We start from the raw sequence: 19,707 nt of genomic DNA, 5'->3' as shown, positions 1-19,707 counted from the left end.
CCACGCAGATTAATATACCCAGGAGATTCAGAGCACTGAATCAGCAAAACCATGAGCAGAAACTTTCTCCAGACACAGTAAAGAATTCATTTCCGCTCAGTTGGTCGAGCAGCTGAAAAAAAGCAACCAGTGAGAGCAGTGATAGAGGAACCCCTTGCCATGTTACAGAAGGTACGAGGCAGGTCCATCTGCTACGCTTAACCTGTGCATTTGTAACGCTCAATGCAACATGTTAATGTGATTTCTTCCCAGCTGTGGCCAAATGGGGCCAGACCTGGAGGCCAAGGCCTGGTGGTCTCAGCAGATAGCCTGAACCGGCCTGTACTGTCTCAGCACAGGATTATGGATGACAGGGAGCTTGCAGGGCTGACAGGTAATAATTCACTCCCCAGGGGTCTTACACCCTTTCCTGGTTACAACGCAACCAGCCAGTAAAGGGTGGTGGAGGGGGGATGGGAGGCCTTGGAGCTCACATCCTCATAACCCCCCCTTCCCTTTTTTTTCTACCCTACCTTTCAAGAAGCAAGACTCTCGCTGGCTGCACAGTTGCCACGGGTAACAAGCCATTATCAAAATGAAATATGAGGTGCCACAGACCCGCTCTCGTGCCGCTCTCAGGTGCAGGGCCAAACAAAGTCCCATATGTCGCAGATGTGGAGGGGAGATTAACTGTTGCTTCCTGAAGCACGGCACGGTACCAACCCATTTTTTAGACATCAGCAGCTGCAAGTGTGCTTGAGATCTTAGACACTTCAGACAAATCACTGGTGTTAAGGTGGCACAACAATAGCCCAAAATACATAATCCAAAGCTTTCACGTTCTATTGAGCTCAGAATGGGGGGGAAATGAGCATGAGTGCAGCAATTCAGCAACTTCAAGCTCGCCTGGGGAATTAATGTAAAGCGTCTTCATCTGTTCCACTGAAATTCTGCTGCTTTCCTAGTGACCAATCCAAGCTGGAAAATAAGTGTGTGCGCTATACATATATGTGTTCAGATATTGAGCACTTTATCTTGATGATGACAATGGAAATAGGCTAACTGAATGTCCCCCAAGGGCCAGCACAGCCTCTGCCTCTGGTTAGGAACCTATTTCAACCATCATTACCCTGAGGACCATTAGGAGGATACCATCTGCACACACAGGGCCCTTCCATTGGGGACTCTTCTCATTTCAAACTAAAGCCAAACGAAAAAATGGAAATCGGAAACAAAATTACACACTGTGCTAAATGCATCATTAACCATGCTAACTGAGCAACGGACCTATCAGGGCCTGAGAATGAGAGCTGGATGAAGAGAAGGCAATTTCAGCACCGATGAGGAATAAACGCACATTTACAACTAGAACTCACCCGTCAATGAAAGTTTCCTAATGGTCATGAGTAAAAGAGATGGAAGGAACAAAAAGGAGCTGATCGATTCCAAGTGTGGGCGACCAGCACAAACAAGGGTTGAATGTAGATTGGTATGCACTGTTCATAGTGTGAGTGGGAGCACAGACAGACGTGATGGTTGAGAATCAGAGTACACAGGAGCATCCCACTTGTCCTGCAAGGAAGCAGCACCTCTTGTCAGCACACGAGTTATGTGTCAAACAGATAACCCAAAACCACCCTACAATATTCTCATAGCAACAAAGAGTGCCAAGTCACTGTACAACTGCGGTGAGAAACTGCAAGCTATTAGTGCCCCCTCCCCATCTTATGATATCACTGCAGCAGCTGAGAGGAGCAGGACAAAGCAAAACCAAAGAAAGTCACAAGATCTGACCGCCGTCTCCACTGCAACATCTGACTGCTTGCATGATGTTTGTGTGATGTTTTTCTCACAACAGCCAAAATAAAAAAGGCACATCCTGAATCAGCAAATAGTGTTGTTCAACTTTGCCCTGATTGAACATAACTGTTTTTTTTTTTTTAAAACCCTGCAAAACTTTTGCAAAGCTATGGCTTGTGAAGAGAAGAATAAATGGAAAACAGCAACCCCTGGGTTAGTAAAGACAGTAGTGTTAGTTTGCAACAGGCTGAAATCCAAAAAGTAGTGAAGGAGCCCGTCTCTCTTTGAGCACTGGCAAGATTTATTCAATGCTGAAATGTTTTTAGCCCCAACTGAAACTGAACACCCACTGAGGGAGATGAGAGCTAATGCACAACAGGCTGAGACAAATCATAGACCCGTATTTCTGCAGAGAGCGGCACAAGCGCAGCTCAGAGCATCCATTTCAGCATAAATAACCACCGGCGGCTCCGAGGAAAACACGGCTTTCAAACCCCTTTGTGCGGGGTGGCGAGGTCCGTCCAACACAGCTTAAAGTCTGCGTGCAGAAGCAGAAACCTGTTAGAACAATGAGATCATCGTTTTCCCTGCGAGTTTGGCAACAAGACAAAAGTGCAGATGAAGTAAGCTTGATTTAAGAGGTAAAATGTAGGCGAATTAGGAGGGATATACGCTGTCTCAGTGCATCTGAACAGTCACGCAAATACTATTTCCCCCTATTAAATTGATTTGTTTGTGTCATCTGCTCGTAAAGGAATGCAGCATTCGCCAGCCTATTCTGCACAAACACATCCCAGGTAACAAGTAGGCTATAGATGGTTTTGGCCAGAAAAATACGCCAGCATCCAAATTAAATCAGTGATTCAGGCAAGATGCCACTCAACACGTCCGTGATAAGTTGTGGAAACATGATCCGATTACAACGACCCGCCAACAATAAATATGAATCTTTGAAACCTGTTCATGAGGATTTAAATAGGCTAAAAAATAAATAAATAGTGTAACCCTTAGCTGATGGACGCTTGTAATTTCTGCAATTCATTCTCGGTGCCAAAATGACTCAGAAAGAGCGGAGAAAACAGAAAACCAGCAGCTCCTGTGGAGCCACAATGAAACTTGGCGAGAGAGTTAAAGAATAATTCACGCATATTAGACGTGTCGTTTATGTTGTTTTTTAAGCGACTAGCACCATTTAAGCATTATCTCATCTGTGGCAAAGTTAGCGCACCAGAGCCCTAATGAGCAAAGTAAGCACAGCTGCGGCAGAAACGTTCAGTCTGCAACTAGCACTTCTTACCTCATTGTTTCTTTGGTTCTTCCACCGTGAAAAACAAACGTCGCAGTCTTCCTGCGAGGATAGCGATGTAGCGACGAAGCAGTAAAGTCGAAATAAAAGAAAACAACACTTGGTAGTTTTAAGCTGGGTTGTTTTCGGCAAACAGTTAGTATTCCCAGAGCGCCAGCGTAGCAGAATGCGCCCCTCACTGCTGTGACAGGACTGGAGCCAGTTAGACTGAAATCATAACATTTCAGCAGCGGCTCAGGCCACGCCCCCCAAGCCCGAGTTTGACAGGCGCTCTAACCAATCAGAAGATGAGTTTAGAATCCTGTCACTTCCAATTGGATAATGGCTCGAGTAAGACTATTGCGCTCCGCCTGGCACGGTTCACTTTTCTTCCAGATGTTAAACGCCCGAACATCAAAACCTTGTAACCAAGTCAGCCAATCAGACCTCAGAACAGGGGATTTAAACACGCACACAATTTGACTTTATGGGAGCAATTAGATGTATTTAAACGGCTATGAAACTAAGCTAGCCATATCGATTCTCTTGTAAATCAAATTGTGTTATATACCGACCAAATCAGTAAATGCACAGACTCATAATTATTTCTCATGACATGTAATCATTTTACAATGAAGAGTATCACAACATAAAATTAAATATTGTTTAAACAATATGTGAATGGGACTATTTTGTGTAGTTAGGGCTGTAATACTGTATACCATCTGAATATTGTAACCTTGCAAAACCAGTTCAATGACATACAACAGGAGAAGGTTCAACTCCTTGAATTTTAGAAGTCAAAAACAAATTGTGTGCTTGACTTGTAGTCCAGTTCATAAACTATAACCAACTCATACAAAACCAACCCTTTTGTACAAGAATAAATGAAATACTACTTGCATATATACTGAATGTCCATCAAATGGAAATGCACAAATGTAATTTGAAAGGCAGGGACAAAGGGTACTGACAACAGTTAGTCAGCTGGCAATGGTGCTGCGAAGTACATCGCCAGAAACACTAATAAGACACCTGTGCAGACATGGCAGTGCTGAGACATTTGGTCTGACTGCGTCTGTGTTTGATGATAATCTAATAGATGGCCATGACCCCACTGACTCACTCATTTCTAGCTTTCATCTACTGCATTTCCATTTATGTCACTCTCTCTTGTCAAAATGCTCCTGAGTTACTCACAGGACAGCAGTTCAAGTGGCCTCTGCAATGATTGCGATGCATATACAATCACGTTGGCAGTCAGATAAATGGTAAGGCCTCCTATCAGGTCATGCTTGTTCATTTCATGCCTCTTTGCCTCCCCAAGAAGCAGAAAAAAAAATTGCTGTGTTCCGTGTTAGCTGTGACTCAACACCACTACATTTACTCCAATCCTTTCTTATTTCAGTGCAATGAGGACTGTTGTGATGAGGCGCTTTCTAGTGGTGGGTGAGGACACAAGCTCAGAGGGCAATGATTTTGCACTGATTTGATAAATCTTCAGCCACCCTTGATACAGCACAACAACCTGCAAAGGTTTCAGCAGTAAACAAACTCAATAAACTGCCAAGATGCTCTCTTTTGGGATTTTAATAATCTTATTACCTTGCTCAGGTTGAAACCTAAATGCAAATGTGTTTACTGCTTAGAGCTGTGGTGCATTCTCAATTCTGACCATGGCGAGTAAATGCAAAGCTACACTGATAGAACGATTGTTGGACAGATAGCAAGATGAGTTTGACATTTAAGGGTATAAACTTATTTACTTTCTTGTCAGGAGCTGAAAACAGTGATGTCACTCTCATATCTGAACAGTAAGCTGCAGCATTAAGCCACTTATCCTAATTTGCCTTGGCATAAAAAATGGAAACTTGAAGCAAAGCTTTTTGAGCCTCATCCAAAGTGAAGAAAATCTGTGCAAATCCTCTACAGGTCAGCAAGGAATATGTTTTTTTGTGTGTCTAACTGCCCTCATTGTGTTCTGTGAATCCCGAAATTATTCTTTAATAAGATTTTATAATCCGTAGCAGGTCATTTTTATTTTGTGGCTTTTAGCTAAAACCTTGACTCATACCTTCATATTTCATAAAACCACACTTCAAGCAAAAACAACAAACATGTTCAGAATTTTTTTTACACAATAATTGGCTAGAAAAGGGCAGCAATGTTGTGAGCTGTCATGATTCACAATGGTCCTCATTTGTTTGCATAGAAACAAGGTTGACAGACTAAGCCTGCAAAATGATTGCCAGGGTACAAACAAAACTGAAGGATATTAGAGACTTTCTGGTGAGATAAGCCTTCTCTGCCGAAGCAGACGTACTTTTAATTTTATTTCTGTTGCATAATTTTGTTATAAATGACAAACACTGGAGATTCTGTATCGCAGAACACTACTGTTGTATGTAAGACTTTATATAATTAAGATGTTTAGATTACTGTTACGCAATCGGATCATTCGATCTGTTCAAAATTAAATTTACAGTATGACAACACTAAACATTTAGTTAGAAGAATAAAAAAGTAATTGAGTAACTCAGACAGTTTGAAAAAAAAGTATTAGGATATCCAAAATACTTTAAGCAACTAGACTGCATACGTTAATAGATTATTAAAAGCTATTCATGGCAGCATTTTAAAGGCCTCATCATATTACTACGAATATAAAACAGTTTGTACAGTACTGTAAGAACAATTATCATATTACAAGTTTATGTAATATAATTTTTTTGAGTAAATACGCAAATTAGTAATTTACTAATAAATCTGCACTCTTGACTGAGCACAATTCATGTAAAACCTGTACCATATATTTAGCATGTTCACGCACACACACACATTAATTCACTCAGTCACATGCTTATCATTCAGTCGCTGTGTCGTCCTGTGCTTTCAGACCATCCGTATCCACAGTTATGTTCTCTGTACTTGCTGCTGGTGTTGTTACTGCTTGTGTTTTTTGTTTTTTTTTCTCTGTTTGTCTACCTGCAGGTGCTCCTGATGGTTCTCTGCCTGCAGAGGCCATAGGATGTTTTCTATTTGGTTTCTACAGATGTAGCAGCTAGTTGTCTGTTTTTTTCTTGTTTTTCATTGTCTTTTTCTATAATTTCTTTCTATCTATGTCTCGTATCTACGTCTGCTGCCATGATGCTGAACAGTACAAGGGGGAAAAAATATGGAAATAAATTAAATGATAATAATTTAAGGTATGTTGTAAAAGCTCTACTCTTGCCGCGGGATCCAACCACAAGTTGGAAAAAGGTGGGAATCTGTTTAAAATAGAAATTAAAAGTCTAAGCATGATTTTCAAAACATTAAATAAAATCTGATTGAAAACAGTATAAATTACAACAAACAAAAGTACTAAGTACAAAGTAAGAGCAACACACAGAAGCTGCATCTAAGAGATTATGGTTCACCTCTATGTGAGAGACTGCAAGAACAAATAGGGGTCTATCGGTGCACACAACATAACGTGCACATTCGTGATGTCACTGTTAAATAATAAATAAAGTATATTTAGGTGTTGGAGCAATATACTGTATTTCTTCAAATAAAATCCGGGATTCTATTAAAAGCTGGGTCTTTTATAATAACAGAGGGTGGGGGTAACATCAGCACATAGAACCAGTCCCCACAGGTCAGGGAGGCAGCGAGGGAAGAGCAGGAGAGAGAAAAAAAAGCATAACTGTTAATACAACGTGCAAACTAAAGATGAATCATTTCAGTTTTACCTCTTTTATCTTAATAATTAAATTTAAAAAATGTGCTCTTGTTAAAGTTGTGTTGTTGTAGACTTAGCATTTGTCAAAGTGCCCATTTAATTCCTTCATTTTGAACCACCTTGTATCAGTTCAATATGCTGTTGCATATGGTATTTTTCACAAGAAAAGACGTGCAAAGACTAGGAGTGTTTCTATCCAATTAAATTCAGCAGGATTTTTTTCTATTTGATAGGTTGCAGGAGGTGTGTGTTAAATGCATGGTCACAGCTTTTCAAGCTAGTGGTCTTTTTTTTCTTTGCTTCCTTCAAAGTACTTTTTTGTACTGTACAGTGTACAGGCATGAAGGTCCAAAAATGTAAATTTCCGTGGTACAGTGCTTGTGCAATACTGGAGCATTGTTGTATTCATTATTAAAAAAAGAACCCACCTATTTTCAAAACACTCTTTAAAATAAATTTGAAATAAAAGTTATTATCATTATTATTTGTTGATACAGTCCCTGGACAAACCACTACCTTTGCAGAAAGCTTGCATCGCCCCAATGCACATGGCCTGTAACCCAAATACCACACATCTTAACAAATACAAGATGTTCTTGTGACCATGAGATTGTTAAAAAATTGGCTCTGCAACCTATTTGAATCAGGACTGACAGCCATGCTGCAGTACATCAGCTAATGCCCACACTGAGGGCATGCAAGTGCAATGACTGAATTCAAACAGGCTGTTTTGGAGTCTGCACAAACAACTCAAAGACCTGCTTCACCTTAGAGCCAATTATGAGAAGCATGCACAAGCTATATATTTTATGCTTAGTCCCATGGGTCTCTTTGAGCAAGCAAAGGCACTGAAAGCCGAGAAAAAGAGAGGTGTGTTGACTATGAATGCAGCATAATGATGACAGTGTTCCACAAGGCTTTGGTGTCTCATCCTCTCACAGGACTGCATGTGAACCACAGAGAATACCTTCCTGTGTTTATCTGTCAGCTGGACATATGCCTGCCTGTCAAAATTCATTAACACATTCAGATGTATTCACACTATTTCACAGGGATGGGCAAACTTGGATTGATGGTATTTGAGAATTGATTGATATGAGGATTTTGTGATTTATTTAACTGTAGATCCTGTACATGTACATGCAAGTGAAGGTTGTGCATATATTGTTAGGCATGATCTACTGAAATGGATTAGAATAAAATTGCATTCAAACGCTGTTAATATGGTTTTAAAAAAATCAGTGTTATAAATGTATTTGCTTTAGCTGTATTAATTGGGTTTATGAGAATATGAGAATTAAATGGCATTTGCACAAATTACTCATTACTGTGCCATCCTTGACTTTGACAAAAAATGGTGTGTGCCATAATTGACGTCACAATATTTGGGATTCTGGCAGCTTTAGTGCTGTATCAGCCGGACGTGCACCTCACAGATTTTGCAACCTGTCAACCTTGTGCTTTCAGAAAACAGGACCACCTAAAGAGAAGCGTGTTTGAGCAGTTATATCTTCACAGGTATCTGTACGACCCATCAAAACATCAACATGTACCATTCTTGCAAATGTCACCAAAACATGAAATAGTGCTTAAAAGTAAAGCAGTTGAAAGTGGGCAGTGACGTTTGTGTATGAATTTTGTGCTTTCTAACTCCATTTGAGCTATTCTTATTGTGTAACAGTGCCATTTCCTCTGGGGAGAAAAGGGCCATTTTCTTCTTCCTGCTGTTTAGCATAAAGACTGCAGCATGTCCAGCAGTAAAAATGGTTGAGAGCTCTGTGGACATCCCAATTTGCCCACACATTGACCACAAATAAAAGCATTAGCTTATGGTGACGAGTCCTGATGGGTTAATGGCAGAGGTGCCCTCCTTTGTAATTAAGACTGGGTTATTAATAGGTAACTGAGGGCTGTTCAAATAAGGTGACTGCAGGAAGAAACTGTTTTAAGGGGCAAAATAGTCCGGAAGTTACTAAATTCTATAGTTTCTATACTTGATTAGTTACTGTTTTCAGTAAAAACATGGATAGTAGAACTTTTTCACGTACTTAGTTTAGTTGGAGTAGGTCTATAATTATGACTCAGATAAAAAACACATTCCTGGAACAATCCTAGTAATTCCACATGATTCACAAACTTTATTTCAACTGTATATTCAGTCACAGTGAGCATTTCTTTCAGCTGAGACAGCAGCGCTTGCTGATTAAGATACTGTATATTAAGAATTGGACAATAATAAAAATGGAGTCATCTGAAGTCATCAATTACACTAATTTAGCCAATCAATACTTGTAATCTAGCAGGCAATATATTCAGCTTGCTGTCACATAGAACACCAAAGTAATGCATCAGTGATGTAAAGATGAGATGCAAAGAAGTATTTTTGCCTTCACATCATGGAGGTAAATGCTCTATCTTGTTTTACAATAATGCATATAAGTCCTCCTATTATGATTTCCTTGATGCCTAAATGTCAAACATATTGGCTGATTAATAGGAGAAATCCATATAAAAGTATATCGAATAGGATATTTTCTGAATGTGCAGCCTTGTTTTGAATAGTTTAGTCATCCAACATCATGTAGTGTTCATAAAGAGCTGAAACATGCTGTTCGTGAATTCATTTGATTTTGTCAGGGCCGGATGTAATCAGATGGACAGAGGTGGTGCCACCATATATAAACAAAAATATCCTTTCTCTGTTTGATCATATCTGAACGTTGTTGCATTGTAAAGGTCTACAGAGTCCTGCACAGTTCTTCAATATATGTAAAGGTGCTCAATAAAGATTTAGAGTAATAAGAGTCCTACATATGGCTCCTTTCTTAACGTATTCATCCCTTACAGCTGAGTATGGAGAGGTAGAGAAGCAGAAATATATCTAGTAATTCTGCTGCATTAATTAAGCTGTATGTATCTGTATATGAGTGATCCAATGCTGGGAGTCAACACCAAGGGCCTTGTTGTTAAAAATGTTTAAACTGGATTAGAATGATCCGATTTTGAAATCCCATATTATGCTATTCTAGATTAAGAAATCCATTTTAGTTTTCTGCAACTTTTATGGCAACATTGGATTAACTAACCCTAATCCAACACAGTCTTTCAAAGATTACCAAATACAGATTATTGATGCTCTATGTGGAACCATATATCCTAATGTAACCTACTGGGTATGGGTAAACGACAAATGCAAATAAACAGCAAGGATATACTTTTAATACTCACAAGGAAATTCATTTTGTGACTCGAGTGCTTTTTCTAACTTATCTTGCACGATAGATGCATCGGTATCTCTCCAACAATGGAAAAAAAAGTAGCCTTGTTTAGGTTTCTAAAGGTATCCTATATCTGATTATAGTATGAAAAGCAGAACATGTAGTTGACTCATGGGACACACAGGGGTATGAATTTAACTTTCAATTCAACAAATGATCCAATTCTTAATTTCAGTTGAGCTGATGAAAAATTGTGACCATTGTCATTTATTAAGGTGAGGGTGGCTTTGTATTTTCAGGCTGAACTGGGTTATTTTTTAACTCAAATGAAGTAATGTTTTACCTTAAGTCAACCGGGAGAAGATAAAAGTTTTTGAGTGAAGTGTTGGGTTATTTACTGAATGTAACACACAAATGAAAAAACAGTTGTTTTATCTTGGTTTGAAAACATACTTGACAGTGCACCACCCACATCCACTCCTTCCTCCTCGATTGGACATCATTGGTTGTTAAAGGGAACACTTAAGAATACTATAATGACACTCTTGTTTCTTGGAGGGGTTTAGAGGTTACCTGGCTTGTCCAAAAAGGTACAAATGACCTATTTAGTCATACTAATTAGAGGACTTGTTGGTCGATTCTATACATGATAGAAGCACAGAAGCATCAGTGTTGTCCATTTATTAGCTGCATTTTAATGCATGTTGTCTTTACTCAGTTGATGTCCTTTTTTTGTCTCTTTTTTTAATTCTTTATTTGACATCAGCTTATATCTTCAGTAAAAATAAGATTTTTTTTTTTTGGCTTTCAGAGTGTTTGATTGTCTGGACAACCCTAAAAAAATGTCCACATGTATTTAAGAAAAGCAATATTGCATTATTACACTTAGTTAAAGATGGTAAATTTGGTAAAAAAAAATAAAAAACAAACAAACAAACAAAAACTTTAGATTTATTGAGTTTGTAAGGAATGCATTAAGGTAACGATGCACTGTGAAGACTTCATCTAATATGTATTTTTCATTTTCATTAAAAGCAATAATCATCTCTGATTCCAAATTACTGTTTAATGTTTAGCTTGTTGCATTAGTTGGGTCAATGTGCCATAGAATATGACCTTATTTGAATCTATATTATAAGCTGTATGGTGGGCCTTCCCCAGAGGCTTTTTTTTTCAGCTCTTTTAATTTACAGAGTAGACCTTTAGTTAATGAATTCCAGTGTAACCCGTAGCAGAATGAACTTCCCCCGTGACAGCAGATCACCATCATTACAAGAAGCAAATACTAAAAAGGTCAAGAGTAACAAGCATAGTGCCCCAAGAACACTGCTGTGACAGAATGACGTAAACTCCTTGTAATAGAAGCAAAGAGGATATGAGAGTTTTCTGATGAGAACATATACGCGCAAGCAGAGAAGAAGTGAGTTGAGAAGGGATATCCACATACATTTTTCCTCAACAGATTAAAGAGAAGTGGACCAAAAATTGACCCCTGTGGAACTTCTGAGACAATTTTACTTTCTGTTGATTTAAAAGTTACTATCGAAACATGAAAAGTCGTGTCTCTTAGGTATGATAAAAACCAATAAAGAACCTGAGCCTTTGAATCAAAACATCATGATCAACAGTGTAAAAGGCAGCACTGAGCTCCAACCAAACCAAAATTTAGGTTCTCTAAGTCAATATTGATCTTGAGATCACTGATTACTTTGAGTAGAGCTGTTCCTGTGCTATGGTTGGCTCTGAATCTGGATTGATTGACAAACAGTTGTTTATTAACCTTTTATCAAAATAATTATACCGAGAAAAGGAAGATTAGAATTTGGTTTATGTGACTGATTACCAACAGATCTAATCAGATTTTCTTCAGAAAAGGAGTAATTACACACACTCGTGAGAAGCTGTGAAAATGTTGGTCTGCAGGGAGCAGTTAACAGCTTTTACAGTGTCTTTTATGAAGCATTGAAATAAGGATTTCAATGCTTATTTTTACAGCGTGTTTGTCATCATCATAGGTGCCATTTTTACCCCTAACAAAATGTTTGGCCCCACATGAGAACATTTTGGAGAAGACAGTCTCTGCCTTCATCCTTAAAATTTGTTTTGCAACCAGTACTCTGTTTATTACACCCTACAGCATCACTTACTGATAATGACATGCAGCCCGGTTTATCTGCTTCAAACCAGGCAATAGAATGATTTGGATTTGTACGCCAGATTTGTATTTTTTATGATGTTTTTTATGATGATCTTTTAAAATGTCAAAAGTTCTCTTTCAACTGCTGGACAGAAACAGGGCTTTTGTATTTCAGTCTTTGTGATTGCCTGCTCCAGACACATTGTTCTCACCTGTCTTTATGACCTCTTTTGTGTGTTCACTGTTTTATATAGTCAATACACACTCCCAGAAGCACTTGATTGTGGCTGACTTCCTTGTGGCCTAGTGTTTGCCATTTGCCTGTGGAATGCCTTCAGTCTTGATCACCTTGCCGCATTTATCTGGTTCAAATGACATCCCAATGTCCTTGCTGTATATCCTAGTGAGTTGTATCAGTGGGTCGATGTGATGTTCACATCGTCCATGTAGAGGAGGTGGCTGTTGGTTGCTCCCTTTCTAAACTGGTATCCATAGCCACTCTTTGTGATGATGTGGTTGAGGGGTTCAGGTCTATGCAAAACAGCAGTGGGGACAGAACATCTCATTGATAGATACTACACTTGGTGTTAACTTATGTAATAGAGTTGGAATTGGTCTCCACGGTTGTCTTCCGCAGTCCCATTGAGTTCTTGCTGAAAGCGCTAAGTGTCCTGTTGATGTCGTAGAGTTTCAAGCATTCCAGCATCCATTTGTGTGGCATTGAGTCGTAGGCTTTCCAGTAGACATCTCTGATAGCTGACGAACCTCCCTCCATGTTGCCTTGATTTTGGCCTCCAAACTTTGTCTCCAGGGGTATCTTCTAGCGTCACAGAAGATACCCCTGGAGATGCCCCCTCATCATAGAACCCCCCCCCCCCTTGAAGTTCTTTCTTTGATAGTTTAGAAGTTTTAGAAGTTAGTTTTCAAAGTATCCATTGGTCCCACATGCTGTTCATATATCCCATCTCACTGGGATTGCTGGAATAGTAGCATTCCAACAACGTGAAATTCTCCACTCTATTCCATGAAGGTGTTGTTCCAGTAGTCCACTTTCCATCAGTATGTTCTGGTCCCCCAACACCTGACGTGTACCTAATCTGGGCCATGTCCGTGCTGACATGACTTCAGTTCCATAGTGTTAGTATTGTGTACTTAACATCTGTACTTCATCTTTGGTGTTCAGTATAGGCTCTCTTTATTTTCTTTTTCTTTGATATTTCTTTATAATTATTATTTTTTGTGTTGGTTTTTGTAGTCTTGCATGAGCAGGTTTCAGAGCTTGCTTTCTGTTTCTGTACATTTCTCCCTGTTTCTTAGTTTGGGTTTTCACATGAAGTGAAAATGCAACAGTATGAAGAAACAAAGATATTTCAACATGGGCTACATTAAAACAAATCTTCACCTAACAAGGGACGATTTACTTGGATCAAAAAGTTTTCTTTTGAGTGGTTTCTTAAGTGCCTCTTGCCCAATGACAGCTGGGATAGACTCCAGCCCCCATGACCCTAAAATTTGGATTAAGCGGGAATAGAAAATGGATGGATAGTTTCTTAAGTTAGGTAAACTACACATGTAACTAAACAACTGTTACGCCATTATTACTATATGAGAGCGTAGCAAGAGCAAAATTATTTGGACTTTCCACTTCTGAGGTACAGCAAAAGTAGCATGACTAGAAGTTGGTGGAGATGGAGATAAAGATACAGAAGCTTGATATTTAGACTCTGAGTGGAGTGTGACCTGACAATAACCTGCAACCCATAGGGCTCACTGAATGAGATTCAGACCTAGACAGCCCCAAAGAAAGTGACAGGGTTGTGTTACATCTGAGTTTTTAAACTGGTAGTCATTTCAAATGCTATCTGGCCCAATAAAAGGTGACTGGTTATCATTATATAACCTTTAAAACTGTCATTAAGACTAAATAGTCTTTAAGGAACTTCAATTTGGAACACAAAAGAACATTCGTCTTTTATCGTTGTCGTTTATTCTTTAACAGTTAAGTGCTATACAAATCATGAAGAATGGAGACTGTATATCATAATATTTAGCAAGACTTGCAACTTCCATCCATCCTCCGGGGATTGGGTCGCGGGGGCAGCAGCTTAAGCAGAGAAACCCAAACGTCCCTGTCCCCGGCCACTTCCTCAAGCTCTTCTGGGGGGACCCCGAGGCGTTCCCAGGCCAGCCGAGAGAATTAGTCTTTCCAATGTGTCCTGGATCTTCCCCGGGCCCTCCTCCCAGTGGGACGGGCCCGGAACACCTCACCAGGGAGGCGTCCAGGCGTCATCCTACCCAGATGCCCGAGTCACCTCATCTGACTCCTCTTGAATGCCGAAAATCACTTGCAACTTGTGAGCTGTATTGTGTATTCAGGTTTTTATATTGACAAAAATACATTAAAAATAAATAATGCCGATCTAACCAGACGAAACAGCAGAAATATTGAACAAAGTTTAAATCCATCTTTCAAATTCCAAGACAGTGTGCGTACAATTATTTAACAGGTGAAATCTAAAAGCTGTTAGCCAGGTCCTCATGAGGACAACTGTACTTTACTGCAGTTTTGCACTAAAAGTGATTTCATATACTATATACTATGATGTACCCATTTAAAGCTGTCAACCATGAAACAGGTTTAGTGCAGACCTATCATGAGCATCATTGTCATTTCAGAATATAATATTCATTCTCTTTCCAATGTCTTCCAAACCCTTCTGTACTCAATGAAGCATCAAAAGACTCAGCAATGCCTGAAGTCATGCTGATCGTTATGAACAATCATAATCTTCCAAATAGTCACCTCATGCAGCGTTTCTAACTCGGTTGACAGTTCTTCAATTTCACAAGACTGTACTGCGTAGTTTTTGAGTGAAACGCTCGTTAAGAAAAAGAAGGCCATGCTTTATAAAGATCACAATGGTTCTGTAAAAAAATATACAAAAGAAAAAAAAAAACAAGAAAGTAGATGAAATGGGGGATGGCATGTGAATCGAGTGAGGTAATCTGAAGGCAAGGGTTTCTCAACAGCACTTCAGAGAACCATCGTCTTGGCAGTCGAAGGACCCAATTTACAGAAGAGGGGATTACACCAACAGATTATCTCAGCAGAGTTATCAAGGTTGCCCTCCCAAATAGCATCATTACACATCTGAGGGAAACCTAGAGTGGAGATGATAGAGGAAGAAGAGCAGCTATCTTCACTTCCCCTCCATTATTGTGCACTGCCTGATGGTTTACAGGATTTCAGGGATTATTACTTAGAGAATTGCTCAGGAGTTCACAGTAGTTTAAAACTGATCTTTAACAAAAACCCATCACCTGCAACCACAGGAGAAACTTTCTTCGTGACACACACACACACACACACAGTAACTGTATTAGACAGCTGAAGAGGGGCTCAAATCCAAGTCCCAGCTCAAACACTATTCTTATATTTTTGCTGGATTTATTACAAGTCAATGATTTTAAATTTTTCATTTTCTTCACATCATGATCTCAAGTGGCAACATTTCATGGTAAAACCAATTAAATCCATTTGGCATTTTGTATGATCAGAGCATTACCTCATTTAATCAATGCAAGTATTCTGTTTTGAGGTGAACTTTAGTGAACTTTAACAAATAAATTTGAGCTGCTGACCAGCCGTAAGTGGAAGTAACAAGTGTTTAACTTTGGAAGGAAAAGGGCAGCTATCCAGGCCTTTTAGACATATTGCTTCATTCTCCATTGAGTTGAAATTGCTTCACAATGAGAGCCAAGTTAAGCTAATGAGCAAAGAAGTTTCCTAAATTACCATTAGAAGAAAAGGGAAGCTACTGAACAGCTCATTAAGCCTCATTGTGTAACGGCACCTTTCTCATTTATGAACTTGTGATTGGCATTTTATAGATCCTTATTTTTTCTTTCAACAATCAAAGATAAATTACTAAATATTACTGAACTCAAATGTGGGACCACATCATAATTCATGGGTAAAATTATATTTACATTCAATGACCAGTGCTCTTGTGTTTTAAAAAACACACACAGTGCTGCCTCATTTCTGACCTGAAGCATCCACCAGATGTTCAGTGCAGATTGAAAATAAGACAGATCGGGCTGATCCAGGGACATGATCTGATGACACAGCCACTTTTCTGGAATGTTAATGCTAAAAACAGAGGAATAGCATCTCCTGGCCAGCCCAATCGTTGAAGAGAAGCTTTGTCATTTTATGTTTCTAGAAATCAGAGAAATGCGTCATCTTAACATTTCACAGGAACAAAGCTGTATTTTATACCAAACTACAGCTTTTCCAAATCCAAACCAAGTAGTCTTAATGTCTAAAATTTACCAAAATAAAATCAACAAAAAATGATAATAAATAATAAACAATATAAAATGGCTTCATACCAAATTCACAAGTCAAACCCTTGCCTCTTGAAAGTCTTGAAAGGTGAACGTCCTGAGGGATACCAGCTTCATCCCTCCTTTTTCCATCTGCAGGCTTTTATGACAGTAAAATGGGACATACTCTCAAAAACTCGATTTATTGGTCCGTGTTCACAGGCCTGAGCTTTTCTCTTTTTTCATTTTTTTTCTATTTTATCAGAAGGTTCAATATGGCATCCATGATAGTTATGGTCATCTTGCATAAAATAAATTTATTTTTTGTTGCACCTTTGTTGAGCATCCTGTGTGAAAGTACAAGGTGGAACAGGGGGTCCACTGCTGATATGCCTCTAGCCATCAAGGGAGGTAGTAACAGGCCAAATAAGTACTTATATACATCAAACCGGCATCGTGGACTGTGGCATTCTAACCAATGGTGCTGTTGTTATTCAGTGGATTCTGCAACGTCAGCTTGATATGTGTAGGACAGAGTGAAGTGAGCCTGAGCCTCCTGTCTGGCATGTGTGAATGATGAGGAGGAACAGTGGTGGGTTCACAAAGACTTACTTTCAATGGTTTACGGATGTGTGAGACGGCCTAAAGGTTTATCACATCAAGTTGTTTATGCATGTAACCAAGGTAACTAGTAAAATGGTGTCCATGGCAGTCCAAGGTCACGTTGTAAAAAAAATGGTCTTTTTGCCCTAACTATGATCATTTTGTAATCCAAACCAAGTAGTTTAAATGGTTAAGCCCAACCATTAATAGACAAATGTGTTCCAGGAAAGTGTTGTTGTGTTATTGACAAGATGTATTGTATTGTGTTGAAGGGTATGAACAAATTACCTTTATTAGAGAACTAATTCGAGAACCTGCTGCAAAATCACTATCATATAAAGGAGCAGGCTCCCTGAAATACTCTGTCTAATTTCATTCTATTTATTATATTCAATATTTGTTTTGGTCTATTCATTTTTTTATACCCACTTACTCCAATTTAGGGGTCATGGGGGGCTAGAGCCTATCCCAGCTATCATTGTGAGAGCGGGGGTGAACATGCAAACTCCAGCCGGGAATCGAACCAGGAACCCTCTTGCTGTGAGATGACTGTGCTAACCACCACACCACTGTGCAGCCCATCTTTGTTTTTGTGTAACTTTTAATTCTGTTGCCTCTTTTATATTTCTTCCTCACTATATCCAGCTTATATTGCTTCAGTTTAGGCTTGATATGATGAGGAATGTCTAAAGAATGCTTGAGGTGGGGTCATCACCAGTGTACTTTCTTCCTTTATTAATGCCAATGTCTGTAAGAAGAGGCATACACATATTTAAAGGATAAGACCGGTTTTTTGACATTGGGCCCTTGATTTCACATTATAACATGATGTTCTACTCACCCCTGCTTGTTGTTGGTCATTTGGAGCTGTTCCGAAGATATTCGCGAGGCGTCTGGCTGCTCTCTTGAGATATTCGGCCATGAAACGGTTTCCTATGGGCAAGCTTATACAGGAACAAACTATGCTGTTTATAATTTATTAATTACTGTACACTAGCACTGATAACGTGGAGGTGCGTCGCTTACTTAAAAAAATCCGGGTTACTAATTTTGAATTTTAGCCGAATGAATGAATGAATAGGCAGCAGGTCTGTGGGCTGTCTGTGGCAGTAGCACCACGAGGACGTCAGTAACACCCACTTTACGACGAAAAAAACAAAATTACAATAACCCGGATTTTTTTAAGTAAGCGACGCACCTCCACGTTATCAGTGCTAGTGTACAGTAATTAATAAATTATAAACAGCATAGTTTGTACCTGTATAAGCTTGCCCATAGGAAACCGTTTCATGGCCGAATATCTCAAGAGAGCAGCCAGACGCCTCTCGAATATCTTCGGAACAGCTCCAAATGACCAACAACAAGCAGGGGTGAGTAGAACATCATGCTATAATGTGAAATCAAGGGCCCAATGTCAAAAAACCGGTCTTATCCTTTAATACATCTGACCAGGATAAATATATGCAGTTGGTTGCAATCTGCATTTTTGTCACTAGATGTCACTTAATCCTTTGCACGATTCCCGTAATTGCTTTGATGCACTGGCTAATTAAAATGTAATGACACCACATATTGAAACTGAGTTTAAACTATTAAGAAAATGGTGTTAATAAGTGTTAATATATGACAAAAATGAAAAATGCCTTTTCTAATTATGTGGCTGAATAAATTATTGTCAGTGAGGTTGGCTATAAAGGAATGATGTGTCAATTCAATTCAGTTCAATTCAATGATACTTTATTAATCCCCAAAGAGAAATTCTATCGCTACAGATTAGTATGAAAAATAGGTTTAGTAGAGAGATCATCAGAGATTGGCATGAATGGATGAGGATGTTGTTTTTGTAGCTTGGCAAAAACTTGGGTGATGAGCACACACTCAGAGTCGGCAGGCAACAAAGGTGAACTCACAGCCAACAGTCAAGGATCCCAAATTGACATTTCTAGTTCCCACTGTTTTGCCATCAGTGAGAGTGCTCCTTGAATACAAAGGAGCTGCCGGGCTGGTGTTTTTTAACTACTTTTTCTGCAATAGTGTTTTTGGCACAATGTACAAACTTTTCACACCACACACTGAGTCACGTCATAGTATGCTAATATTGCAAAATATACATAATACAGGTTTAAGTGCTGCTCTTATGTCTGTGCTATTTTCTGTTCATGCATGATTTCAAAAGAGGAACCGCTCAAGCTTTAACCTCATGGTTAAATATTCAGCTTTTAGGTGGGTCTAACTATTCTAAGAGGTCTTGCATTGATCTTTGTGGTGAATAGTAATTTCCTATTAAGTTCTCTTTTCCGATTTTTTCCTTATAGTTTTCTTTGCATTTACACTTTCTACACTTTCAAGCTCTTTTTCACGTATCTTATGCTCTATCTCCTCCATCTCACCAGCTGACCCTTATTTGAGCAAGGTGAAGAACAAAGACGACAGTAATCTGAGGAACATTGTTGCCTGTTCTGCAGCTCATGCTTTTTATAAGTGAAAAATTACACAGCTATAAAACAGTCACCATGTATTTATGCAGATGTATACAGTACATAGGGCAAATGCTTTATTATGGGAGCATAGGTATTATACGATGGAATATAGACACTGCAGGGTCTGTGGCTACAGTACATGCCCTGCCTTG

General features: G+C 39.1%; 1 protein-coding gene across 4 annotated transcripts in view; it reads right to left on the bottom strand.

Annotated features, from left to right (window-relative positions):
* The window catches only part of sema6cb (semaphorin 6Cb), a 147,599-nt gene extending 144,326 nt beyond the window's left edge, over window positions 1–3,273 (bottom strand). For all 4 annotated transcript variants that reach the window (XM_075466159.1, XM_075466162.1, XM_075466163.1 and 1 more), the window contains exon 1: window positions 3,077–3,273. The gene's annotated coding sequence lies outside the window, so the exon portion shown is untranslated. The remainder of the gene's footprint in view (window positions 1–3,076) is intronic.
* Between the last annotated feature and the right edge of the window lie 16,434 nt (window positions 3,274–19,707).

This window comes from Odontesthes bonariensis, chromosome 5 (genome assembly GCF_027942865.1).
Source record: "Odontesthes bonariensis isolate fOdoBon6 chromosome 5, fOdoBon6.hap1, whole genome shotgun sequence".
In the NCBI taxonomy this organism is placed as follows: domain Eukaryota; kingdom Metazoa; phylum Chordata; class Actinopteri; order Atheriniformes; family Atherinopsidae; genus Odontesthes; species Odontesthes bonariensis.
The sequence above is the reverse complement of the archived record's forward strand: the minus strand, read 5'-3'. Positions and strand labels throughout refer to the sequence as shown.